A 27,812-nucleotide genomic window follows, 5' to 3' on the forward strand; every position below is an offset into this window, starting at 1 on the left:
GTGCAGAAGCATCTATTTTAGAATGTCAGTGTTAAATGTCCAGACAGGATATTGTGTAAATAATATGTAACATTCGCTACTCAATTGAACATATGCAGTTAATGGGTAAATTACAAACTTAAAGGGGAAATTTCACAGATGGTTTTGTACATGTTTTTGTTTTGCTTTTTTTATTTTGTTTTGCTTGAGTAGCAGCTCATCAGGACACTAGCACCTTCAAGTTTGATTGGAGTTGCTTGAGTATCAGTTCATCAGGACACTAACACCTGTGCATACTTTTATAAATAAACTCTTGAGCAGCTGCACTACAATTAATGAGGATTTTTCTGAAGTGTGGAACAGACGCCTGAACAGGGACTTGAACCCTGGACCCTCAGATTAAAAGTCGGATGCTCTTCCGTCTGAGCTACTAAGGCCATTCCTTCAGTATTAAGTGCCCAAGAAATTGATGTTTGCCCAAGTGTTCCCCATGTCAAATTTATATGTATAGCCCTAAAATATAATTTAGTCCCAGAGGGCTTTAAAGTCACAATTACATTCTGTGCAAAGTACAATGCCCCCTATCGTTGACCCTCGATTCAAATGAGGAAAAAAGCGTAATGGGGGGGAAAAAAAAGGTTTTTCTATGATTTCATTTATTTTGAATCTTTCAACAAGTTCCAAATTGGGAACTTACTCAAACAAAATCAGAAATCCAAAAAAGAGACACAGATAAAGCTCGCCACCCACTCGCATCAACTCACCCCATACATTTCCACTCTGCGGGTCCCAGAAAGAAAGCCATTTATCTAAAACGAAGAATCCTTGCTCAGTCTAAAATGGAGCAAGCCAGCAGTTCAGACAAAGTAACCTACCATAGGGGTCATTGTTATCTCTCAAAGATATGGGAGCAGGGGTGTCCGGCTAGCGTAGCGGTCTGTTCCGTTGCCTACCAACACAGGGATCTTCGGTTCAAATCCTAATGTTACCTCCGGCTTGATCGGGTGTCTCTACAGACACAATTGGCCGTGTCTGCAGGAGGGAAGCTGAATGTGGGTATGTGTCCCGGTCGCTGGACTAGCGCCTCCTCTGATCGGTCAGGGGCGCCTGTTCAGGGGGGAGGGGGAACTGGGGGGAATAGTGTGATCCTCCCATGTGTTACGTCCCCTTGGTGAAACTCTTCACTGTCAGGTGAAAAAAAGTGGCTGGCAACTCCACATGTATCGGAGGATGCATGTGGTAGTCTGCAGCCCTGCCCGGATCGACAGAGGGGATGGAGCAGCAACTGGGACGGCTCGAAAGAGTGGGATAATTGGCCAGGTACAATTGGGGGGAAAAAGAGGGGGAAAAAAGATACGGGAGCAGATACAATGAATCCATGTTGACTCATCTTTCTGGCAAGATCACAAGTCTTGGCTATGTTTTTCTTTGTGACCCAAGATTGTGTCATCTTAGTATCATTGGTGCTGACATAAAAAAAAAAAAACTGCTGCAGTTTCTGGTGTATGCATCTTGTGCCTCAATCTCATGTTTCTGCCTATGTGATGCCAGCACCCTAAGATTACCTTCAGCGTCGGTAGCTCTGGCCCCAGGTAAAAGCGAACATCAGCTGGCCATGCTAGGTTTAACATAGCAGGTAATAGAGTCGCCTATTGCTAGCATGTTTTGTTTAGTGGTGGCTGAGAGAACATGCAAACCAGAAGAACACTGTGCACTGAGGAGGGGTGACTGCAAACCAGGCCACACAGCCAGCAGCTGGGAGTGATACGTGCTACCGCAAGCATTAGTGCAACAGTACAACAAATACTATGTATAGCATATATACTATTTATATCCATCCATCCATTATCTGAACCGTTTATCCTGCTCTCAGGGTCGAAGGGATGCTGGAGCCTATGTAAATACAAATCATAATGGGCCCTGTGATGTCATGGCGGCCTGTCCAGGGTGTCTCCCTGCCTGCCGCCCAGTGACTGCTGCGATAGGCGCCAGCATCCCCACGAACCTGAGAGCAGGATAAGCGGCTTGGATAATGGATGGATGGATGGATGGTTTTGTACATGTGTAATCAGTACTGATGTGTAATGTAGTGGATTGAAGCAATAAAATCCTCACCGTGTCCTATATTGACGGAGAAATCAGTGCTCTACTGCTCAGTTTTCCCATATCGCTTACTTAAGCCTCTATATTGTTGTCCATAAAATCCTTTGCACTGGTCTTGTGGGACAACATTTCCACCATTGCGAACATAGCTTAGTCAAGAGAAAGAAGATGTGTTTTTGAAATAGTGGTTTAGACTAGAGTATTAGAAACCCTGGTAGGCTGTGTTTTTTCTGGCCGGCTGAATGACACTACGATATGTCACACGGCGGGCAGAAAAAAACTGTTTCGCTGCCGTCCCAAAGATGCAGGAACAACTGCAGGTGTTTTTCATGTGCTATCCCTGTCACAGATAAACAAAGATAAGGTTAAAAATCGATGAAATTTCTCTTTAATACAATAAAATGGGGTTATGATTAGGCCAAGGCATACGCTGCTTTAGTGAGGGTTAGGGGATGGCTGGAAGGCTGAGGTGTGTGTGCGTGTGTGTGCACAGGCGCGTGTGTGTAAGAGGTGATTGGATAGCAGTGGGTTGGCTTTGGTAACTAATCCCCCTCTCCTGCATCCCTGAAGACAGTCATGACACCACTCTGACCAGACAAGGTGTCCTTCGGTCAAACATCTTCTGTCTCAAACTGCACTCTGTATGTATATGTGTGTGGGCATGTAGTCATGCTCTGAGCATGTATGTACATATAGCCATGTTGAGTTTGTTGACTCAGTAGGAACTACTGTTTAAGCCTGCCTGGGGATGGATGTGGTTATTCCCTGGCCTACTAAATTCCCATGTTTGGCCACGTGGATTCTTTGGTTTGCCCAGATTTTGTATTTTAGGCTTGACTAGTATAAAGATAAAAGAACACTATGCTAATTGTGAAACAATGATTTCTAAAGTGCATGTGTTTGTTTTCGTATAAAGTTTGGAGTTAGTGGACATTAACAGGGTGTTGCATGTTTTTTTTTGGGGGGGGGGGGTTCCTCCTTTTTTTCCCCAATTGTATCCAGCCAATTACCCCACTCTTCCGAGACGTTGTGGTCGCTGCTCCACCCCCTCTGCCGATCCGGGGAGGGCTGCAGACTACCACATGCCTCCTCCGATACATGTGGAGTCGCCAGCCGCTTCTTTTCACCTGACAGTGAGGAGTTTCACCAGGGGGACGTAGCACGTGGGAGGATCACGCTATTCCCCCCCATTTCCCCCTCCCCCTGAACAGGCACCCCGGCCGACCAGAAGAGGCGCTAGTGCAGCGACCAGAACACATACCCACATCCGGCTTCCCACCCGCAGACACAGCCAATTGTGTCTGTAGGGACGCCCAACCAAGTCGGAGGTAACAAAGGGATTCGAACTGGTGATCCCCGTGTTGGTAGGCAACTGAATAGACCGCTACGCTACCCGGACGCCCCAGGGTGTTGCATGTTTAACTGAACATTTGCTGCCATGACTCAAACTGTTGCCCTTTCTTTTCAAATCCATACTGCAGTAGGGAATTCATCTCAGTCTGCTTTCTTAAACCGTTGTCACATTTGGCAAGGCATCTACTTAATCTTGATGTTTTCCAACTTTAAAGAGAATGTGAATTAAGATATTAATTTAAGAATTTGGTTTGAACTCTACCTTTTTTTTTAACTATATTAACGGTTAGGTTAACTGTCCTGGAGAACGGTTACTTGCCAGCAAATTGAGCAGTACAGAATTAGCAGCCCTGCACTAGTTTGTGTCGTATTTTTCATCTTGATTAATTATGCAACATTGCTAAAATGTGTGTTTTATATGAAGAAGGTTGATTTCATGAAGAAGGCTGATTTCAGTCCGAATACTGGGCACTAGGTTTGCTAACATCTGATTTCTTATCTTTGGTGAAATCATATTTTCAATTTAAATGATAGAATATATTACATTTCACCTTGACTAAAGGAAAGAAGGAACATGACAAATGTTTATAACGTCAGTATTTGGATAGTTTTTTTTGGGGTTTATTTTGTTGTATTTTTTTCTACACAGCCACATCAGCAGTTATTCTACAGCAACCATATTATCCTCTTTATGTATTGATTAATGAGTAGGGTAGTTGGATGACTGACATCAGACCGGGACATCCAGGTACTCAAACTTCCAACATGTCCCCACCTCTCTTTGGTGTAAAACAAATAACACTTGCCATAGACTCTAATTAAAAATAGCAGTGTAAACATCACTTATAGATCACCACGAAAATAAAATTAATTTGTAAATGATGAAAGGCACTATATTAAGTAAATATGCCCACTTTGCCCCCCACAGAATGTGTGAGATACATTGAAAAGATTACTTTTACAAAATGAATGTGCGAGATACATTGAAAAGATTATTTTTACAAAAAGTTGGTTTTCATACTGCACTGAAATGAATGGAAATCAATGGATCCCTGGAAGATAGCAAAAACTCTTGAAAATCTAAAAGATGCTTTGGAACTAGTTTGCTATGGTTTCGGTATGTTGTGGAAAATGGTCAGGAGTAATCTAAAGTATATTGCCTGATATCAGACAGAATTGTCAAGCCGTCACAGTTCACTTCCATCTTCAGTTTGAGATTGCCTCCAATCTAACCGATGTCTATGGGGGAAGGGGGGGATTCGGTTTTCTCTAACCAATCACAAGAGATGAATGTGTCCGCCTGAATCTAATGTTATTTGAAGTCAACACTGATGCATAGCCATGCCATCATACTGGATTTGCCGAGGTTTTAAGAGTGGAGTGAAATAAAAACACACTACGATGTCAGGCAATATTGAGAAGACATGGCATCTAACGCTTGAAAACAGTGTTAGTCCTGCCCGTGGCGCTGATTGGCTAATCGTTAGCCCCCCCACGGTGCTCATTGGATAATCACTTTTTCAACCGAGAAACCACTGTTTTTTGCCACGATGCCAAACCAAACAGTCAACTTGGTGGAGTGGGCAGATTCAAAGGTCTGGACCCAGGCAATATGGTATACACAATTTTTAGTAAACGGGCTAAAAAATGCAAAACCACCGGTATTGTCCTTTAACAGCAATGGCAGAGCAAAGCAAAACCAACAACTATAATTTTTGTATGGCAGCTGCTTTTTAGTCACCAAATATTTGCTCTTTTTGTGAAAAATAATACCACACAGGTAGATTATGTCTATTGCAGGAGGCACGATCTGAGACTGATCTGAGCTGATCTGATTGGAGACTGCAAGGTAGTGACAGTGGAGAGTGTAGCTAGGCAGCATCAGATGGTGGTCTGTAGGATGACTTTGAGTATCAAGAAGAGGAAGAGGGTGAAGACAGAGCCAAGGATCAAATGGTGGAAGTTGAAGAGGGAAGACTGTTGTGTGGAGTTTAGGGAGGAGTTAAGACAGGCACTGGGTGGTAGTGAAGAATTGCCGGATGGCTGGGTAACCACTGCAGAAATAGTGAGGGAGACAGGTGGGAAGTTACTTGATGTGTCGTCTGGACAGAGGAAGGAAGACAGTGAGACTTGGTGGAGGAATGAGGAAGTACAGGAACGTATACAGAAGTTGGATAGTCAGAGAGATGAAGAAAGTAGACAGGAGTGCAAGGAAATGCAGCGTAAAGCGGAAAGAGAGGTGGCGGAGGCAAAGGAAAAGGTGTATGGTCAGTTGTATGACAGGTTGGACACTAAGGAAGGAGAAAAGGACTTGCACCAATTGACTAGACAGAAGGACCAAGCTGGGAAGGATTTGCAGCAGGTTAGAGTGATGAAGGATAGAGATGAAAATGCTGACAAGCGAGGAGAGTGTGTTGAAGAGGTGTAAGAAGTACTTTGAGGGACTGACGAATTAAGAAAATGAGCGAGAGAGAGAGAGAGAGAGAGAGAATGAGAATTGGGTGATATGGAGATAGTGAACCAGGAAGTGCAGTGGATTAGCAAGGAGCAAGTGAGGCAGCTATGAAGAGGATGGAGAGTGGAAAGGCAGCTGGTCCAGATGACATACCTGTGGAGGCATGGAGGTGTTTAGCAGAGATGGCAGTGGAGTTTTTAACTAGATTGTTTAACACAATCTTGGAAAGTGACGAGGATGCCTGAGGAGTGGAGAAGAAGTTCTATACTGGTGCCAATTTTCAAGAATAAGGGTGATGTGCAGAGCTGTAGCTACAGAGGTATAAAATTGATCAGCCACAGCATGGAGATATGGGGAAGAGTAGTGGAAGCTAGGTTAAGAGGAAAGGTGATGATAAGCGAGCAGCAGCAGTATGGTTTCATGCCACGAAAGAGCACCACAGATGTGATGTTAGCTTTGAGAATGTTGATGGAGAAGTAAAGAGAAGGCCAGAAGGAGTTACGTTGTGTCTTTGTGGATTTAGAGAAAGCATATGACAGGGTGCCAAGAAAGGAGATGTGGTATTGTATGAGGGAGTCAGGAGTGGCAGAGAAGTAATGTAGGAGTGGTGCAGGATATGTATGAGGGCAGTGTGACTGGTGAGGTGTACGCTAGGATTGCCAGATGGGTTCAATGTGGAGGTGGGATTACATCAAGGATCCCGGAGCCCTTTCTTGTTTGCAACAGTGATAGACAGTTTGACGGACAAGATCAGGCAGGAGTCTCTGTGGACTATGATGTTCTTGGATGACATTGTGATCTGTAGTGAGAGTAGGGAGCAGGTTGAGGTGAGTCTGAAGAGGTGGAGGTATGCACTGGAGAGAAGAGGAATGAAAGTCAGTAGGAGTACAGTGGAATATATATGCGTGAACGAAAGGGAGGACAGTGGACTGTTGATGATGCAAGGAGTAAAGGTGGCGAAGGTGGATGAGTCAAATACTGGAATTCAACTGTGTGCCGATAATGCAGTTAGTTACCAAAGGGTGTCTGTCAAAGGGCGTGTGTGTGTGTGTGTGTGTGTGTGTGTGTGTGTGTGTGTGTGTGTGTGTGTGTGTGTGTGTGTGTGTGTGTGTGTGTGTGTGAGATTTGTTATCGTTTTTGGGGGCCAAGCAGCAAAGCTACTACTGCATAATTCAGCTACAGTTCGATTTATCAAATCCGCCCTGCGGTCAAATAGTCAAAAAAATAAAAATAACATCCTGTGTCCTATCCTAACCACTTTTCCTTGACCTGGATGGAAAATGTCATGAGGTCAAGCAAAGATGTGGAGTATACGTGAGGACTTAGGAAAAGACAACTGCAGTGCCTAGAGAATCCGACTGCACTTACACACCCAGGCCACATAATCATGTGACGGCGGATATTATTGACATGGGTCTGCCATGGTGAAACTATATTGTTTCAAAGATAGACTACTAAAAGCACATCTTAGATACTTTGCCCCGTGCATTCTTACCGTGTCGTTTCATTCAGGCTATATATATGTATGTGAACTACCCGGTGAAAAATATCACTTCATTGCCAAGTTTGGAATTGAAATAAAAAAAGGAATATAGGCGACCAGGCACAAAATTGAAACAAAATGGTTCTCACATTGAGAATGGTTGCTCACGCTCACCCTTCTGTCCACTCATGTTTATCAACACGAATCCCAGTTAGTATATTTGTATGAAAATAATGTTAAATTTATGCAAGATATAAGGCACAACATGTTAGGCATGCAAATATACTACTGTACTTATAATTAGTCTTAAATTTCAAACATGTTGAATTAAAAATACCTGGCTAAAACCATCTCATACCCCTTTTTCTTGAAAGACAGACTTTTGTGTTATGGTTATTATGCTGATTATGATCTGATTATAACACTGTGCATGTAATAGCTGATTAACCACCACGGGACTCATTAAACACCTTGAAATGTTGACTTGATTGTTCTTTTATATTTGTTATGGCTGATACAGGTCGTGGAATGTGACAAAATAATTGATTCCCCAAAGATGTTACTGTCAGATAATCAAGGGCCCAACACTACTGCACTCAATGAAGGGCCAATAACCCATCTACCCAGCTGAATAGTATGTATCCTGATGATTCCATCTTCAATTAGAGGCCTATAAAAGGGCATCTGGAGAGTATCAGCAAAATGGGAGATATGGAGCTTGCTGCTGCTGTTGCCTCACCACTGTCCATGCCTTTACCGATGTGTGTGTGTGTGGGGGGGTCTTAAACTCCCATTATCACCATGGATAAAAGGATGTAACTGAAAGGGCAGTTGGGGCAGAATGCAGTGACCGATAATGGAATAGTGTAAGTGTTACCAGCTGTTCAACTTTGTGGCTACTCATAATTGCCTCCACCTCAAATGTTGAACAATTGATAAAATGTGGAGATAGCTAATTATAGGCACATTACATTTCCATATAGAGGGCTGGGGTAGCCAATTTAAGCCTTTTTAAATTGTACAGCATGATATCCACAAACCACACAGGCACTGATTTATGTTTTTGCCTGTGGGTGCCCAAATTAAGTGAATACCACCAAGGTAATGATTGTCACAAAATCACTTTTATTGCATTTGCTCTACTAGTTACCATGACGTAGGCTTACTAGGCTGCTGGTGTCTGTCGAAAGGCGACACTGCTCTGCTACAAATAATAACAGCCTACACCATGCCAGCACACAGTCTTGAGGGGATAGTATTTACATACACATTGGCCACAACATAATACTACATTACTCGTGTGTATAATAGTACAACCGATGGCAATACCTGAGCAAAAAAACAAACCAAAAAAAGCCCCCACATATGAATACCATAATGGTATACATCGCACAGTATTTATTTATTTATTTATTATTGATACATTTATTTTTTGATTATCCTTCCCCGTGGTTGCTCAAGTACCGGAGCACCCACTGGATCGGCGCCTATGTGCGCACCACAGTGCCCAGCCATATGATTTTCTTTACCTTGTAGTTGGTTTTTAGGTTGTCCCACTTTTTTCAGCCTGCATGTCAATAGGGCTGGGCGATATGGACAAAATCAAATATCACAATATTTTTGACCGAATACCTTGATATTGATATTTTGATGAAATTGTAGAGGGGACTATAGGGGCTCTCACAAAATATTTACACAATGACATTTTTGATAAACACAGTCCAAAGACATGTAGGTCAGGTGAATCGGCCGTACTAAATTGTCCCTAGGTGTGTGTGTGTGTGTGTGTGTGTGTGTGTGTGTGTGTGTGTGTGTGTGTGTGTGTGTGTGTGTGTGTGTGTGTGCGCGCGGGCCCGGGCCCGGGCCCAGTGATGGATTGGCTGCCTGTACAGGGTGTCTCCCCGCCTGCCGCCCAATGACTGCTGGGATAAGCTCCAGCATTCCCGTGACCCTGAGCAGGATAAGCGGTTTGGATAATGAATGGATGGATGGATGGATGGAAATTTTTGATAAACACTCATTAGTAATGTGATATGATGTCCAAACAGCTAGACAAATAATATAACAGCTACAACAGTCTAAGTTCAGAAAATTGTATGTTTACTGTAATGCAGAATCCGAAACACTTCATTTGTCATTTCAGCCATTAAAATGGCGATATATTGTCTTTTTATTCGGAAACCGTCAATGGTGTTGATAAAAGTGCTCAACAAATGAGGAGCAGAATATTAAGATCATTCAGACCTGTGTTACCTCTGGCCTGGTCAGAGGTAACACAGGTCTGACCAGGCCAGAGGTAACACAGGGATTCGAATCGGCGATCCCCGTGTTGGTAGGCAGCGGAATAGACCGCTACGCTACCTGGACACCCCCTCCCCAGATCCTTTCTGTGTGGAGTTTGCATGTTCTCCCTGTGTCTGTGTGGGTTTCCTCCAGGTGCTCTGGTTTCCTCCCACCATCAAAAAGACATGCATGTTAGGGTTAATACTCCTGCCTGTGTCCCTAAGCAAGGCAGTGGAAAGAACTGGAGTTGGTCCTGAGGTGCTGCAGCTGCCCACTGCTCCTATACAACAGGATGGGTTAACTGCAGAAGACAACATTTTGTTGTAACCGTACAATGGCCAAATAGAGTGGCTTTCATTCTGTTCATTCAACAGAGGGTGGTCCCCAGTCGTCTTGGTTCTCCATGCCATTGGACTCTGGCCACCCCTTGCCAAGGACCGTGAGACGGCTGCAGGCACATCAGCCACTCCACGTAAAAAGCTGTCACGCGCAGGCATCCTAAAGGACAATTATACTCGACTCCGAGTGACCGCCGATGATGATGCTGATGTGCATGTGTGTGTGTGCATGCATGCATGCATTTACAAAAATGCACCCCAAACCACCCTAGCTTCCTGTGCAGGGGTAATACAGGATATTGGATGGCCTGTAGGTTTAGATAGAAGTAATGTAGAGAGGAGCACCAGTGACAACACCCGGTGGAAATAAGAGTAAAAATAGATGATGGGTGGGGCCAGGGGGCAGGGTCACTTTCTACTCAGAGGCTGCATAATAACCTGACACACACACACACACACACACACACACACACACACACACACACACACACACACACACACACACACATACACTCACTTTTTCACAACAGCTTATCTACACATTGACACACACTTTCATATACACTCAGTCTGGCATGCACCACAGTCGAACACACAAGTGCACTCATACACTTGCAAATTCTCAAACACACTCTCTTGCCATCACATGCAGTGACACACACCACCAAAAATAGTTTTGTATCCAGGATGACACCTGCACAAAAAGCTTGCATGTTCCCCATCTCGCTCTCTCTCTCTCTCTCTCTCTCTCTCTCTCTCTCTCTCTCTCTCTCTCTCTCTCTCTCTCTCTCTCTCTCTCTCTCTCTCTCTCTCTCTCTCCACACACACACACACACACACCATGTCTCTCATACACGGATACGTACAAGCTGTTAGCTTTGGTCCTCATTACATTATCAGCTTGCCTGTAAGTTTAAACCCTTGTGTTGGCTGAACTAGTTTCCGGCAGGCAGAGTAGCACTTGCTGCCTGAGTGACCTTGTAATCGTTATGTCTTTAAGCATTTGACGGTACAATGGATAAGTTGACTGTTGCGCACCATCCCCTGGCCGCCAGTCCTCATAGTGACAGTTGATTTGAAACAGAAGGCCATTTCAGGACATCCTACATGTCTCACAATTCCCTTTCTTTCTTTTTTTTCTCTCAGACTGCCATTGCTGTTGGCTCTGGTTATTGGGCCACCGGCATGTGACTGGCCAAAATTTGATCTCCCTCATCAAAAATACAGGAGAATGGCTAGCCTTTCACTAATTCAGGAGGATTCTCTTTTCGCATTTTCTTTTCCTTCCTCCTCCTCATCCTCCTCCTCCTCCTCCTCCTCTCCTCCCTTCGCTCCTTCTCTTCCGCTCTTACTGTAGTTGTCTCTTTATCTGGACCTTATGCAACACTCGCAGGAAGCGCCTTGCCATCACAGTGCACATAACTTTGCTTTTCTTGCTTTTTGACAGTTGTTTTTGAACTGGTTTCACATATTGATTTTAAGATAGCAGAAAATCACAGCTATATGCTGTATATTTATTTATTTGTTTGTTTGTTTGTTTATTTATGTTTTGACCAGGGTGGGCAACCTGGTCCAACCAGCTGCATAATAATAAGTGGTTGGTTGGATGAATCAAGACACAGACATTACATTACATTACAGTCATTTAGCCGACGCTTTTATCCAAAGCGACGTACAATAAGTGCATTTAGCGTAGGAAATCAGGAGAACTACTAGTCATCAGAGGTCATAAGTGCATCTAAACAAGCATCTAAGAGCAAAACCAGTGCTAAAGTAAAAGTGCAAGAATGAGATTTTTTTTTTTAAATGAGTGAATACAATAAGTGCTCAGAACAAGTAACAGGGTAGTAGTTCGTGAAGAGGTGAGTTTTCAACCTGCGCCGAAAGATGGGCAGTGACTCCGCTGTCCTGACATCAGTGGGGAGTTCATTCCACCACTGGGGCCAGGACAGAAAAGAGCCGTGACCGGGTCGATCGGCAGCAGGGGCCACCAGGCGTCCCGAGGCGGCAGAATGAAGTGGCCAGGCGGGGGTGTAGGGCTTGACCATGGCCCGGAGATAGGAAGGAGCTGTTCCTTTCACTGCCCTGTAAGCTAGCACCAGAGTCTTAAACTGGATGCGAGCAGCTACTGGGAACCAGTGTAGGGACATGAGAAGGGGAGTTGTGTGGGAGAACTTGGGGTGGTTGAACACCAGACGAGCTGCAGCTTTCTGAACAAGCTCCAGAGGTCTGATGGCTGACGCCGGGGCGCCAGCAAGGAGGGAGTTGCCGTAGTCCAGCCGGGAGATGACCAGAGCCTGGATGAGCACCTGTGCCGTCTCGTCAGTGAGGAATGGGCGAATCCTCTTGATGTCATAGAGGAGAAATCTGCAGGAGCGAGCAACCGATGCAATGTTTTCAGCAAACGACAGTTGGTCGTCCAGGATCACACCCAGATTCCTCACAGTCCGAGTTGGCGTCACCACGGTGTTGTCAATGGTGATGGCCAGGTGTCGGTGTGGGCAACCTTTCCCCGGGAGGAACATCAGCTCTGTCTTGTTCAGATTGAGCTTCAGGTGGTGTGTCGCCATCCACTCCGAGATGTCAGTCAAGCACGCAGCAATGCGTGTCTCTACTTGTGTGTCAGAGGGAGGGAAGGACAGTACTTATTGGTGGTAAAATAGTTCTGAAGGATTTTTCTGCCTCTGTCTTTTCCATACCTAACACCCCACTTATGTCCACTATTTACGCTAGCCCCTACTTTGGCTGTCACTCATCAGATAAACTCATCTGAAATCCTTTAAATTCAAAAGAAAATATTCCGGCTTGTGCAGCAGCTTGTATTTGGTCAGGGGTGGTGTTCCTCATTCTGAGGTTTCTACACCGTTTTTCCCTTTTCCTCACCTGCTAAATATTCAATCATCCTCATCGCCCCATGTACTAACACACACACACACACACACACACACACACACACACACACACACACACACACACACACCAGGGCATTCACGACTGTTGTATTTTCATAGTCATCTGCTACTCCCAAGAAGTAGTCAAGTAGTCGATTAATCACCGGAGATATATCATATTTTTTTCACTCAGTAACAACGATCAATTCTCGTCAAAAAGGCCTCAAATACAACCAGTAAAGGGTTAACAAATGTAGGCGGAGCCAAACTGGGAGGGTATATGAAACAGAGTCCTCAATTGGCTCTGAGAGGCTGTTTACGAACGAGCTGCAATCTGATTGGACTAAACCCCCAGCAAGCTTGTGACTGCTTTCTTGCAGGTGTTTCAGTTTATCTAGTGACCATGACTTTCAGCTTAACGTGTCCGTGGTTGTCGTGGTGACGGCAGCTGTTGAATTACATAATATGGTTGGTGTAGATGTTAAACACAGATGCGTGTGTATTTAAAACTGATTAAAGTAAAATGAAAGGGTTTCTGGTGGACACTACGTATTTGTGTTTTCGACAACTGCCGTCACTAAAGTAACCAGTTAACATGGTCACTTGTTGAACAAAAGCACCGGGATAGCGGGAGTCCTTTTTTCTCCAAATACCTTAAATTCTGTTTATTTAACATGGCATAACATAGAAATGGTGGCACAGTGGTTAGCGCGGTTGCCTCATAGCAAGAAGGTCCTGGGTTCGAACCCCAGGGTTGTCCAACCTAGGGGGTCGTCCCAGGTCGTCCTCTGTGTGGAGTTTTCATGTTCTCCCCGTGTCTGCGTGGGTTTCCTCCAGGTTCTCCCGTTTCCTCCCAGAGTCCAAAGACATGTAGGTCAGGTGAATCGGCCACACTAAATTGTCCCTAGGTGTGTGTGTGTGTGTGTGTGTGTGTGTGTGTGTGTGTGTGTGTGTGTGTGTGTGTGTGTGTGTGTGTGTGAGTGAGTGAGTGAGGGCCCTGTGATGGACTGGCTGTCTGTCCAGGGTTTCTCCCCTTCTGCCGCCCAATGCCTGCTTGGATGGGCTTCAGCATCCCTGTGACCCTGATTAAGAGAAGTGGCTTGGATGATGGATGGATGGATGGATAACATAGAAAATGATTGTTCAAACAAATCTATGTTCAACAACAACCAAATTTATGGCCACTTACCCACAGCGCCCTGGCTGGCTATCTGCTGTATATGCATTGCCACTGCTTTATTGCTGCACAGTGCTAAAACCACAGACAAACGATTAGTCTACACCTATGCACAGTGTCGACTAGTGCTAATAGTCGACTATTTTGTGAAACCCCTAACACACACGCACACACACACACCATACACTGTCCAACTCGTTTTGCCTCTGAAAAGCTAGCATTGCTAAATCCTGCTAACTGTCAGGCTCTGTCAAGGGTACTACTGGTATCCCGAGGGGCCGGTGCCAAGAACGTGCTGACAGTGGGTCCATGCAGGCGGCTAAAAATAGCCATGCAGGTCTATTACAGGTAGCGGGGGACACCTAAAAGGCAAATGATTCGCCGCGGTTTCTTCCTCCATGTCTCACTTGTGCTTGTTGCCATTTTTATCTCTTGCCTTGGGATGATGAGGGACTCGGGCGAGGACCAGAATAGAACTTGGATGTGGTGCAGGGAGGCCAGACATGAGATTTAATTATGCCACTGTCATCTCGCTTGTAAGGGTCCTTGAGAAGAGCGTGATAGATCAAGAGCTATTCATGACACGTTACTCTATGGCTGGTAATCGTTTTATAAATGATTGCCAGCTTGTTCTGTTCAAACCGTTTTTCACTGCGTCGAAATTCGGTTTGCTGTTATTCTGTTTTTAATTTGATCCATTCTTTCCTATGTGTGTCAGGAAAAAATGTGATTCAGACCAAGAATTTGGCAGTAAATGTGACTTATTTAACCTATTATGACCTAATATGACTATTATTAACCACTGCAGCATGGCGGTGCAGTGGTTGGCGCTGTCGCCTCACAGCAAGAAGGTCCTGGGTTTAAACCCCGGGGTTGTCCAACCGTTGGGGGGTCAACCCAGGTCGTCCTCTGTGTGGAGTTTACATGTTCCCCCTGCGGTGGGTTTTCTCCGGGTGCTCTGGTTTCCCCCACCATTAAAAATACATGCATGTTAGGATTAATACTCCTGTCTGTGTCCCTGACCAAGGCAATGGAAAGAAGAACTGGAGTTGGTTCCCGGTTGCTGCACGGCGGCCGCCCACTGCTCCTAGCTACGCAGCTAGGATGGGTAAAATGCAGAGCGTCATTTCCCTAAATCGTATCCTGTCGGTGTTAAACATACCCCGTTCTTATAAGCGCGTCCTGTTGGTATGAATTAAGCTTACATTTGACCTACCAAGCAGCGTTATTTCAGCGAAATGTCAGCTTTAGAGATGAAACGCATTGCTCACTAGCATCCACGGTGTATTTTGATGGAAGAGGGAGCGGGAATAACAGACAAACCAGTGTTAAATGTTGACATCCTAATAATGCACTGCTTGGTGATTGTTTATACATTGGAGATACCAAAGCACCCACTCTGTCGTTTCACAAAAGATCTCGTTTCATGGGCCTCCAAGGTGTTTTTCAATAAGCAAGACAACATTAGAGTGCTAGGGTGTGTGTGTGTGTGTGTGTGTGTGTGAGAAGCAGAATACCTGATTATTCAGTGGTGTTGCTATTTTCTCTGTGAGCGGAGGCAGAGAGGATGTGGCCTGTTGAACTGCGTGGGCAGATCAGACGCTGCATGGCTCTGCCGCTAGCTCACGGTGGGTTTATTTCTGTTGTGCGGCTTGAGTCTTGCAGGAAAACAAAATATTGATTTTTGTGACTTCTATTTTTTATTTTTATTTTTTTTGCTCTCCCAGTGAGATGTATTCACTTTCAGATTCAAGGTGACTGTGAGCAAAGGTCATCTTCCACAGGGTCGGCGATCCTTCCTGTCTATAACTGAACAAACGTTTTGATTTATTTGCGGGTGCCATTTATAGCGGGGCAGTTGGGTTGAAAAATGTTTTATACGACTGTTTTTTTTTTGTGTTTTTTTTGTTTTGTTACATTTTTTGTTTCATAGGTTTTACCTCTGCCTCCTATTCTTCTTTAGCACTATAAAGTTGAGTGTTGGTGTAGGGAGGCAAACAGGGCTGTTAAGATATATTCTACAAAGGGCATCCGGGTAGCGTAGCGGTCCATTACCTAGGGATCGCCGGTTCGAATCCCTGTGTTACCTCCGGCTTGGTCGGGCATCCCTACCTACACAATTGGCCGTGTCTGCGGATGGGAAGCCAAATATGGGTATGTGTCCTGGTCGCTGCACTAGCCTCTCCTCTGGTTGGTCGGGGCGCCTGTTTTGGGGGGAGGAGGAACTGGGGGGAATGGGGTGATCCTGCCACGCGCTGTGTCCCCCTGGTCAAGCTCCTCACTGTCGGGTGAAAAGAACCGGCTGGCGACTCCACATGTATCGGAGGAGGCTTGTGGTAGTCTGCAGCCCTCCCCATATTGGCAGAGGGGGTAGAGCAGCAACCGGGATGGCTCAGAAGAGTGGGGCAAATGGCCAAAAAAAAAGAAAAAAAAAGAGATATATTCTACAATATTTTGTGCTGTGCAGTAATTATTTAACTCTTGATATCCATATTTAACAATCAACAGGAAGTCGAAAATCAAAATGTAGTTAATATTCCCCCAATTTGTGTGTCTTTGTGTTTAACCTTGTGTACATGCATGTCTGTTTATGTTGACTTATGTTGTAATCACTGTAGGCATTAGTGGGTTTTACTCTGTGTGCACAGGGATCCAGTCCTGTGTTAGAATCCTCCTGTGCATTTGTGATTGCTTGCATAGGTTAATTATATACCAGTGTGTTTGTGTTGGTGTGTGTGTGTGTGTGTGTGTCTCTGTGTGTGTATTTCTGAGGGAGGGATTACTGGGAAAGGCATAGGAAAACAAATCCGCTTCCTGTGAGCTGAGAGAGCCATGGGGTCATGGTGTCTGTATCCGGAGGTTGGACTGCAACCCGACACCAACACAGTCCCAGGTTAAGCTCCCCTTCGCCTCCTCTCCTTTACCTCCATTAGGCTAACTGTCCACCTGTTAGGAAGTCATTTATCTGGATGTTCCGTAGAGAGGAACCACCCCCACCCCAATGGCGGCCGCACTGTTGTTTAATGTAGGCTTTATTTTTTATCGTATAAAACTCCTCCAATCTTCTCTCTCCCTCTCTCTCCCTCTCTCTCTCTCTCTCGCTCTCTCTCACTCTCTCCCCCTCTCTCTCCTGCTCTTTTTATACCCCTCATCCCCTTTCCTGTCATTACTTATTCCAGTGGTCTGCTTTCTTTCTTATTCTTAGTTTCCGTGGGTGGCACAGTGGCCCTGTCGTTAGCACTGTTGCCTCACAGCAAGAAGGTCCTGGGTTCAAACCCCAGGCCGTCCCAGGTCTTTTCTATGCGGAGTTCGCATGTTCTCCCCCGTGTCTGCGTGGGTTTCTTCCGGGTGCTCCGGTTTCCACCCACCATCAAAAAGACATGCATGTTAGGGTTAATACTCCGATCTGTGCCCCTGAGCAAGGCAATGGAAAGAAGAACTGAAGTTGGTCCCCAGGCACTACAGCTGCCTGCTGCTCCTATACAATAGGATGGGTTAAATGCTGAGAACAAATTCATTGTAAGAATACAATAACAAAATAAAGTGGCTTTCTTTCTTTCTAACGCGTTTTGCTTGTGCTCTTATCCAGGTTGACTTTTAGTTAAATGGGTCTTAAACTTAAACTAAACTGGGTCTTAAGCCCTATTTGGACAGGATTAGTTTTTTAAGGAGAGGTTTTTCGTGTATCAAAAACGTACCTAGTGATTTATTTTATTTTTTTTGGAAATTATCCTCCTTTTTCTTCCAATTGTACTTGGCCAATTACCCAACTTTTCCGAGCCGTCCCGGTGTCTGCTCCACCCCCTGTGCCAATCCGGGGAGGACTGCATGGTATCACATGCTTTCTCTGATACTTGTGGAGTCGACAGCTACTTCTTTTCACCTGACAGTGAGGAGTTTCGCCAGGGGGATGTAGCGCGTGGGGGGATCACGGTATTCCCCCCAGTTCCCGCTCCCCCCTGAACAGGTGCCCCAACCAACCAGAGGAGGCGCTAGTGCAGCGACCAGGACACATACCTACATCCGGCTTCCCACCCGCAGACACGGCCGATTGTGTCAGTAGGGATGCCCAGCCAAGCTGACGGTAACATGGGGATTCAAACCGGCGAGCCCCGTGTCAACGGAAGAGACCGCTACGCTATCCGGACGTACCCCATACCTAGTGATTTTAATCCAAACTGGATCGGCTATGGCTTTGTTTTTTCAAGCACTATCTCTTTGAACATTACAGAACAAATTACCCAGTTTTTACAAACTAAGTGAGAAAGTTAATACCGTCTGGTTGGAAAGGTCTGCATTTTAAACATTTTGCAAATTTGCTTTGGCAACTAACTGATACTTATATGCTTTAATAATTGTATTATTCTAGAGTGAAATTATTAAAACTGATCCAACAGCCTGCTAAATATATTTATGGACGTTTGTGAACAGTTTTGCAGCAACTTCACTACCATGGGTAGACTAAAGACCATTTCATAATTTGGCAATCTGTGATCATCCAATCTACGTCAACACAATGTCACCAGCATCCCATTGCCACTCCATTTTAATTTTGGATGTTGTCTCTAATAAAAGGCATAAACACATGAGTGATAATAGACTACGTCACCAAATTTAATATTTTGATTTCAAAACATGGAGGCATAGCAACAGGAGATAAATGTGCTTTTCTGTGTGTTTGTAGGATGCATCACATCATCTGTTTATAATGGATGATCATACTTTTGTTGAAAATTCAATTAACACTACAATGTTCCCATGGTTGTATTCAAAAGTATGAATACATTTTTAACAAAAATATGATCCTCCACTATAAACAGACGATGTGATGAATGGAACAAGATTGTTTTATAATGCCGGTTCAATAACGTTTAAGTCTCGGGACCATTGCAAGGCAGTATAAACCAATATGACCGATCATCAAATGTTATTACCACCAATGGTATCCATCATAAATCACTGAATTATAAACTGCCCTTGATAATGACAAAGCGTGACACACACACATCCAGAGAGTAGCCACTCCCACCTCCATATTATTGGAGAAACTACAGTGATCCTAATCTTGTCCGAATGGGTACATGAAAAGAAAAAACCTCCTATGGTAGTAATTATACCTCAGACGTTGTTTAAGAAACTAATCCTGTCCCAATAGGGATTTAGACTGTGCCGAAGGAGTAGCGGACACAAAAGAAGCTCCTAATCGGCTTCAGTTTCCGTAAGCTTTCTGGCCAAAATAGTTGAATTGTTTGCGCATCAACCTCAGGTGCGCAGCCATAAGCAGTAAGCCTATCACTTCACATAGTTAGTTTTGTTGCCTTTTCGGAAATATCTCAACCTCTTTGAAGTTCAGTGCTTTTTAAAGCTCCATTCTAACTGACTCATGGTTAACAAAGTTGCAATAAATCTACATTGATATTGTGCAATGTTTTCATATGTGGTTCAGTTTAAAATAATTTCATTTCTTTTTGGAATGTCAGTTGACAGCAACTGTTAATAGCTGGTGAGGAATTTGTTTGTTGCGCAAGGATTCTGGCAGGAGTTGTTGATTTTGTTGCCTTCAGAGCTGAGCTTGGTTGCACAACTGCCACTTCTTCTATTCTTTCATATATTTTTTTCTCTTCCTCTTTTTTGTTTTTTGACTTTGATCTCTTTTTCATCAGCTTCTCCTCTGTTGCACGTGTTCCTCTGTAACCTCAACCCAGCCAGTCACATGTGAAATACTTCTTGAAATCTAAGTAATGGGGCATGCTGTAAATGACCTCTAACCCCTTGACCCCATGTCTCACACTTTTACTGTTAACCTAACACTTGCTTTCAAAGTAGCTTCAATGCTTAAATTGAAGAGCACATAAATCAGATAACAATCAAACCAGCCCCCAAGCAAAACACAAAAGTCTAAAATAAGCGATTTAAAAAAAACCCCTATTCTAGCTGGTGTCAAATGTTTCACACGTGGGCAGCAGTGTGGCGTATGGTGAAGCAATTCTGGTTGAGATCTTGTTGAAGTGACCCAGATGTCAAGTTGGCATTGCAAGACTCTCATCTTTGGTATGATCAAAGAGCCTTATACCATTGTAGTAGATCCTCAGAGAAATCAGTGACCTCAGTTAATGTCAACAAGTGTCTACCCTCCCGAAAATAATGAATCTCTGCCTCCTACACTTCTTCCAAGTTTTTTTTAATAACTGAATGGGCATGTGTGGGTCACTTCCTGAATGGGTCATTGTTATCTTTTGCTATGCTGTCAATGTAAGAAAGCATTTTATTTGTCTGAGTGAGCTTTCACCTTACTCCTGTGGTCCTCAAACTCTGACCACAAGATGTTGAAATTCATTAAGCAAACTCCTGTTTTCACAAAGATTTAAAGCTCTGGTATTAAGATATGACTGATCACAACTGGCTAGATTTTGACAGGGTTTGTAATTGCTCACTGCTGTGCACATGGTGGCATAATACAGAACACAAAGATAAACACCAACAAGTCATCTTTAAAAAAAACAAGACTAGGTCAAAACCTAGTACATGGCTGGACCGTGTATGGTCAATGTTGGAAATTGTGGCCAATTTGTTACAGGAATAGTCAGTGGTAGTGTCTATAATGGGATTTCCTGGATGTTAAATGTTCATCTGCAATTTTCTATACTGGTCCCAGTAATATTTGTAGTTCAAGTGTAGCTTATAAAATGACATGGTTAGGCTATAAATGCAGTTGCAAGAACAATACTTTCCACTGATATCTTGGGATGTTTGATTTGAAAGAGAACTTAATTTAATTGTAATTATAACAATTCTGTTGGTCCATTGTTCCACAGCCAGGACAGAATAAGCATTGTTCCTCCTGGATCTGAGGTTCGACAATTGGTCGGAGCCCCCTTTCCAGCACCCTAGTGTAGACTTTCCCAGTGCTGAGGGGGGCATGGAAGTTTGAGCAGCCAGTCTACATGTGTTTTGTAGACTTGGAGAAGGCTTACGACAATGTACCCTGGGGCACTCTGTGGGGGGTACTGCGGGAGTATGGCGTACCAGAACAGTTGCTGCAAGCCATCCGATCATTGTATAACCAAAGTGAGAGCTGTGTCCGCATTCTCGGCACAAAGTCAATCACATTTTTGGTGGGTGTCAGATTCTGCCAAAGTTGCCCCTTGTCTCCAATTCTGTTTGTCATATTAATTGACAAGATCTCAAGTCGCAGCCAAGGTGAGGAGTGTGTCCATTTTGGGAAACTCAGAATTGCATCTCTGCTCTTTGCAGATGTTGTAGTTTTGTTGGCTTCATCAGAACGCAACCTCCAGTGCGCACTGGGGCAGTTTGCAGCTGAGTGTGAAATGGCCGGGATGAGAGTCAGCACTTCCAAGTCTGAGACCATGATTCTCTACCGGAAAATGGTGGATTGGTCCTTCCGGATTGGGGATGAATTGTTGCCTCAAGTGAAAGAGTTCAAGTATCTTGGGGTCTTGTTCACAAGTGAGGGTAGGATGGAGCATGAGATTAACAGGCGGATTGGTGCAGCATCAGCAGTAATGCGGATGTCAAACCGGACCATTGGGGTGAAGAGGGAGCTGAGCCGGAAGGCAAAGCTCTCAATTTACCAGTCAATCTTCTTTCCAACCCTCACTTATGGTCATGAGCTTTGGGTAGTGACCGCAAGGGTGAGATCGCAGATACAAGTGGCTGAAATGAGTTTCCTCCGTAGGGTGTCTGGGCTCAGCCTTAGAGATAGGGTGAGGAGCTCGGACATCCGGAGGGAGCTCGGAGTAGAGCATCTGATTAGGATGCCTCCTGGGCACCTTCCTTTGGAGATTACTGGGCAAGGCCAACTGGTAGGAGAACATGCAGTAGACCCAGAACTCTCTGGAGGGACTACATGTCCACTCTGACCTGGGAACGCCTTGGGATCCCCCAGGAGTAGCTGGAGGGTATTGCTGGGGAGAGGGACATCTGGAGTACCCTACTTAGCTTGCTGCTGACCCTGGAGAAGCAGCTGAAGATGAATGAATGAATGAATGAATATAACAGTTGTAATTATTACAGTTATATTATTGTATACTATTATTGTTACAGGAGTGCAAGGAGATGTGGCATAAAGCAAAGAGAGGGGTGGCAAAGGAAAAGGCGTATGGTGAGTTGCATGAGAGGTTAGATACTAAGGAAGGTGAAAAGGACTTGCACTGATTGGCTAGACAGAGGGACCAAGCTGGGAGGGATGTGCAGCAGGTTAGGGCGATCAAAGAGAGATGGAAATGTGCAGACAAGTGAGGGAAGTGTGTTGAGAAGGTGGAAGGAGTAATTTGAGTGCCTGATGAATGAAGAAAATGAGAGAGAGAAGGTTGGATGATGTGGCGATAGTGAATCAGGAAGTGCGATGGATTAGCAAGGAGGAAGTGAAATCAGCTATGAAGAGGATGGAGAGTGGAAAGGCGGTTGGTCCAGAAGACATACCTGTAGAGGCATGAAGGTGTTTAGGAGAGATAGCAGTGGAGTTTTTAACTAGATTGTTGAACACAGCCTTGGAAAGTGAGAAGATGCCTGAGGAGTGGAGAAGCAGCATACTGGTACCGATTTTCAACAGTAAGGGTGATGTGCAGAGCTGTAGCAACTACAGATGTATAAAGTTGATCAGCCACAGCATAAAGATATGGGAAAGAGTAGTGGAAGTTAGGTTAAGAGGAAATGTGATGATTAGTGAGCAGCAGTATGGTTTCATGCCACAAAAGAACACTACAGATGCAATGTTTGCTTTGAGAATGTTGATGGAGAAATTTAGAGAAGGTCAGAAGGAGTTACATTGTGTCTTTGTAGATTTAGAGAAAACATATGATAGGGTGCCGAGAGAGGAGGTGTGGTATTGTATGAGGATGTCAGGAGTGGCAGAGAAGTATCTAAGAGTGGTGGTGCAGGATATGTAGTATGAGGGCAGTGTGACAGTGGTGAGCTGTGCCGTTGGAATGACAGATGGGTTCAACGTGGAGGTGGGATTATATCAAAAATCAGCTCTGAGCCCTTTCTTGTTTGCAATAGTGATGGACAGGTTGACGGACGAGATCAGTCAGGAGTCTCCGTGGACTATGATGTTCGTGGATGACATTGTTATTTGTAGCGAGAGTAGGGTGCAGGTTGAGGAGAGCCTGGAGAGATGGAGGGTATGCACTAGAGAGAGGAGGAATGAAAGTCCGTAGGAGCAAGATGGAATACATATGCGTGAACGAGAGGGAGGGCAGCAGAATAGTGAGGGTGCAAGGAGTAGAGTTGACGAAGGCATATGAGTTTAAATACTCGGGGTCAACTGTTCAAAGTAACGGGGAGTGCAGGCAGGGTGGAGTGGGTGGAGGAGAGTGTCAGGAGTGATTTACAGCAGAAGGGTACCAGCAAGAGTTAAAGGGAAGGTTTACAAGATGGTAGTGAGGCCAGCTATGTGAAATGGTTTGGAGACAGTGGCACTGATGAAAAGACGGGAGGCAGGGCTGGAGGTGGTAGAGTTGAAGATGTGCAACTTTCATTGGGAGTGATGAAGGACAGGATTAGGGACGAGTGTATTAGAGAGACAGCTCAGGTAGGATGGTTTGGAGACAAAGCAAGAGAGGCAAGATTGAGATGGTTTGGACATGTGTGGAAGAGAGATGCTGGTATATTGGGAGAAGGATGCTGAATATGGAGCTGCCAGGCAAGAGGAAAATAGGAAGGCCAAAGAGGAGGTTCATGGATGTGGTGAGGGAGAACATGCAGGTGGCTGGCATGACAGAGGAAGTTGATGACGCACATGTACTCTTTTTCCTTGTTTGTTGGTGGATCGTAAATGCACATCGCTACCCACTGTATCGGAGTGTGTAGATACGCAGGTGTACAGGGGTATGGAACAGCATTACTAAAAAAGCTGAGAGGCGGGGGAGTGGAGAGGCGGGGCAATCATACTCAGGCACGGTACGAAGCAATCATACCTAATGTGAAAACGCTGTTAGACTCTATTGAGCGTTTTGTCAGAGCAGTTGGTATCGGGGTTGCTTTAACTGTGCACTCTCCCTAATGGTTCTCGGCGCATGGAGAGCTGGTTTCTCTCCTACTCCGCTCTATGCTGGACTGTTACAGTGTGTAACCAGATGTGGAAAGAGCAGCGACATATTTTGTTCTCAGCATTTCAGTTGTTTCCACTAGCAGCAATATATTCCGTTTATTAACGTGCGATAAATGTAGAATGAGCTGGAACTAGTGTTGTTCGCGAATGATTCGAATGCTTTGGGTGGACAAACTGAACTGAATCACTTCCTGAAACGATCTGTTCATTTCTCAGTCAGTTCAGTTGAGCTGTCAGTCAATTGTGAACAAATGTGCAGGGACACTTTGAGGGAATAGTGCATGTTCAGTGATTCGTTCACTGAACATACACCGTAAACGTGAGCCCTGAGTGATAGATAGTTGCTGAGTCGCTCAAGCCTGCCCCTCCCCCTCTCTCTCACGTCTTATGTCTCGAAATAGGAAGTAGTACCAAATATTGTTTATACAATTAGGTGGTCATCAAAATATATGTGCTGTACATAATAGGGTTGGACCATTGTCAGTTCACTTGTTAGCGAGCTGAACTGAACGTTCAGCTGTGTTTCCGTTCAGTGAGTGGGACTACGCAGTTGGAGCTCTGGTCAAGCAGTGAACAATTCGGTGAACGAATCTTTTTGATGAACTGATTCTAATGATTCAGTACCCTGAAAAGAACTGCTTTGCTCATTACTAGCAGGAACTGCTGCACTGATTCATTTTAAAAGAGCAACAGCCAATACGGAAACTCCCACTTCTGTGTTTACCAGCAAAGTCGTTGGACGGCCAACCAATTGTGTAAATTCTGTGACGTCATTGGTCACCTGACCCAGCGGCCCAATTGTGTAACTTGATCACTCAGTCACTCCAAACATGATAACTCAGTCATGGACATTCGCATTTGTAGGGCTTGCCCGCTGGTCCGGTCAAGCCAAATGAAATAGTAGCACCTTTCAACAAACATGTTTTCACAGAGTGCTTGTCAACAGAGATCTTATAAAATAACAAGTGCTGGAAATAACAAGTGCATCACAAACTACAAGTCCAGGTCAAAACTGAGTCGTCTGTGTGTGGAAATGAAAGCACCGCCTCACCAGTGCTTACTGAAATGGCCCTTTTAAGAGTTTTTAATGATCTTCTTTTAACTTTGGATTCTGAGAACTCTGCTGTTCTGGTGCGTTTGGACCTGACTGCTGCCTTCGACACAGTTGACCATAATGTTCTTTTATTATGTCTTGAGCTGTGTGTAGGCATTAAAGGTACTGCCCTGGAATGGTTCAAGTCTTATCTGTCAAATAGAAGCTTTTCTGTCCATGTAGACCAATTCTCTTCAGCTGTGGCCCCACTTAACTGTGAGGTCCCTCAAGGCTCCATTTTGGGCCCCATTCTCTTCTCATTATACTATATGCTGCCCTTGGGATCCATTTAAAAAAAAAACCCAAAAACATAATATGTCTTTTCATTGTTTTTCTGAGGATTTGTAAATCTATCTGCCTATAAAAACAAACAGCAGAGATTCTATTGCTGAGTTGTTTAAAGGATGTCAAAACATGGATGGAGTTAAACTTCCTGAAACTAAATCAAAATAAGACTGAAATAATTATGTAGGGACAATCGGATCTTCTGGGTGGTTATGATAGCGCTCTTGGCCCTTTAGCTTCTTACAGTCGCTCTTCTGTTAGGAATCTTGGTGTGATTTTTGACAGCTCTTAACTTTGATAAACAAATAAGCTCAGTCGTCAAATCAAGTTTTTTTCAATTACGACTTCTTGGAAAAGTAAAAGCCTATCTCCCTCCAAATGATCTTGAAATGGTAATTCATGCATTTATTACCTCTTGTTTGGATTGTTGTAATTCATTGTGTGTTGGTGTAGCTCAGTCATCGCTTCGTCTTCTGCAGCTTGTACAAAATGCAGCTGCTCGCCTTCTGACAGGAAAGAAACGACGTGATCACATAACACCTGTACTGGCCTCCTCTCATTGGCTTCCTGTCTGTTTTAGGATCCAGTTTAAGATTTTATTACTTGTTTTTAAGTCTTTAAATGGACTGGCACCACCTTATCTATCTGAGCTAATACATCATCATACACCAGTCAGAGCTCTCAGGTCGACAAACCAGATACTCTTACATGTTCCAAGATCCAGGCTTAAGAATAGGGGCGACAGAGCCTTTGCAGTGGCTGAGGCTGATCTCTGGAACAATCTACCAGTACACATAACATCTGCTCAGACCCTAGAGACTTTTAAAATTTTCTTAAAGACCTACCTCATCTCTCTGGCATTCAATTCACGTTGAGCTTGACACCATGATTTTATTGTGCAAATATACTTTTACTCTTATGCGGAATTGTTTATATTTTATATTCTTTATTTTATTATGTTTTCTTTACATATATTTTTATATTCATATGTGTCACTTATTTTGTATTGTATTTTAAGATTGTGCAGCACTTTGGTTCAACTGTGGTTGTTTTAAATGTGCTATATGAATAAACTTGATTTGACTCGACTTGAGAACTACAGTACAAACAACAGGTGACATGCAACAGGGACAGACATGCAGCACTTCTGATCTCTAATGTATCCATTCTCTCAGTGTGGTCTCTGTTAGACTCTTCAGGAGGCTTTTCAAAGAGTAGGGAACATTGGGTTAAAAGTGGAACTTAAAGGAAAGTATTTTCTACCCTTAGCCCTATTTTGCTGTTGTTAGTAGTCAAACCAAGTGATTGGTAGCAGAATCTTTTTTTTTAAAATTGGGTCTGTATTGAGCGAGCTCTCGTCAGCCAACTGCTGTGCACCAAGCTATAATGTCATGCTTCCGGATATTTATACAGCACATATCATACACGGAGGCAATTCAAAGTACTTAGCATAAAACAAAGAACATAAAAAGATTTTAAAAGCATAAAAAAATAAAAGTCACAAAGTATTTGAGTCAGTGTAGTTCTTTGCAGCAGTTAAGTTTCAATTAAAGGCAAAGGCTAACATAAAGATATTTTGCCTTTTTTTGAAAGTAGCCAGAGTTGGGGCTGATCTAAGATCTTCCAGAAGTTTATTTTAACTATGTGAAGTTTAAGTAACAGTACTTTGAGGTTAATTCTATGACACACTGGCAGCCAATGCAGAGACCTGAAAACTGGTGTAATAATGTTCAGCTTTCTAAATCTTTGTTAGAACTCTAGCAGCAGCATTCTGAATGAGCTGTATTTGCTCTGCTTTTTTTTTTTGGGAAGGACTGAGGGGGAAAAAACCATTACAGTGGTCTAACCTACTAGAAATGAAAGCGTGAATTAGTTTTTCTAAGTCTTGTTTGGACATGTATCCTCTAATTCTTGTTATATTTTCAATATTCAATAGGCTGATTTTTTTTTTAATGGCCTTGACGTGGGTATTAAAATTTAGATCTGCGTCAATTATAACGCCAAGCTTTCTGACTTGGTTTTCACACTTCAAAGAAAGAGAATCAAGATGAGCACCAATTTTAAGCCTTTCTTCTCTAGCACCAAAGACAATTATCTCAGTTTGGTGTTTGTTTAGTTGGAGGAAATTTGGCACATCCAGTCATTGATTTGGTCAGTGCACTGATGCAATGAGTCTATAGGAGCATAGTCAACAGATAAGAAAGCTATGTATAATTGCGTGTCGTTCACATAGTTATGGTAATATGGTAAGCAATTTTTTTTGTGCATAATTAGGCTCAATGGGAGCGTGATCCTCCCAT

The 27,812-nt window shown here is 43.9% G+C and overlaps 1 protein-coding gene and 1 non-coding gene across 2 annotated transcripts in view; one reads left to right on the forward strand and one right to left on the reverse strand.

Moving 5' to 3' along the window:
• poc1b (POC1 centriolar protein B) overlaps positions 1-27,812 on the forward strand; it is a 104,857-nt gene that overhangs the window by 24,163 nt on the left and 52,882 nt on the right. The gene's annotated exons all lie outside the window — the stretch shown is intronic.
• trnak-uuu (transfer RNA lysine (anticodon UUU)) lies at positions 344-416 on the reverse strand. Its single transcript has one exon. It is a non-coding gene; the product is annotated as a tRNA-Lys (tRNA).

Source organism: Lampris incognitus, chromosome 6 (genome assembly GCF_029633865.1).
Source record: "Lampris incognitus isolate fLamInc1 chromosome 6, fLamInc1.hap2, whole genome shotgun sequence".
Classification (NCBI taxonomy): Eukaryota; Metazoa; Chordata; class Actinopteri; order Lampriformes; family Lampridae; genus Lampris; species Lampris incognitus.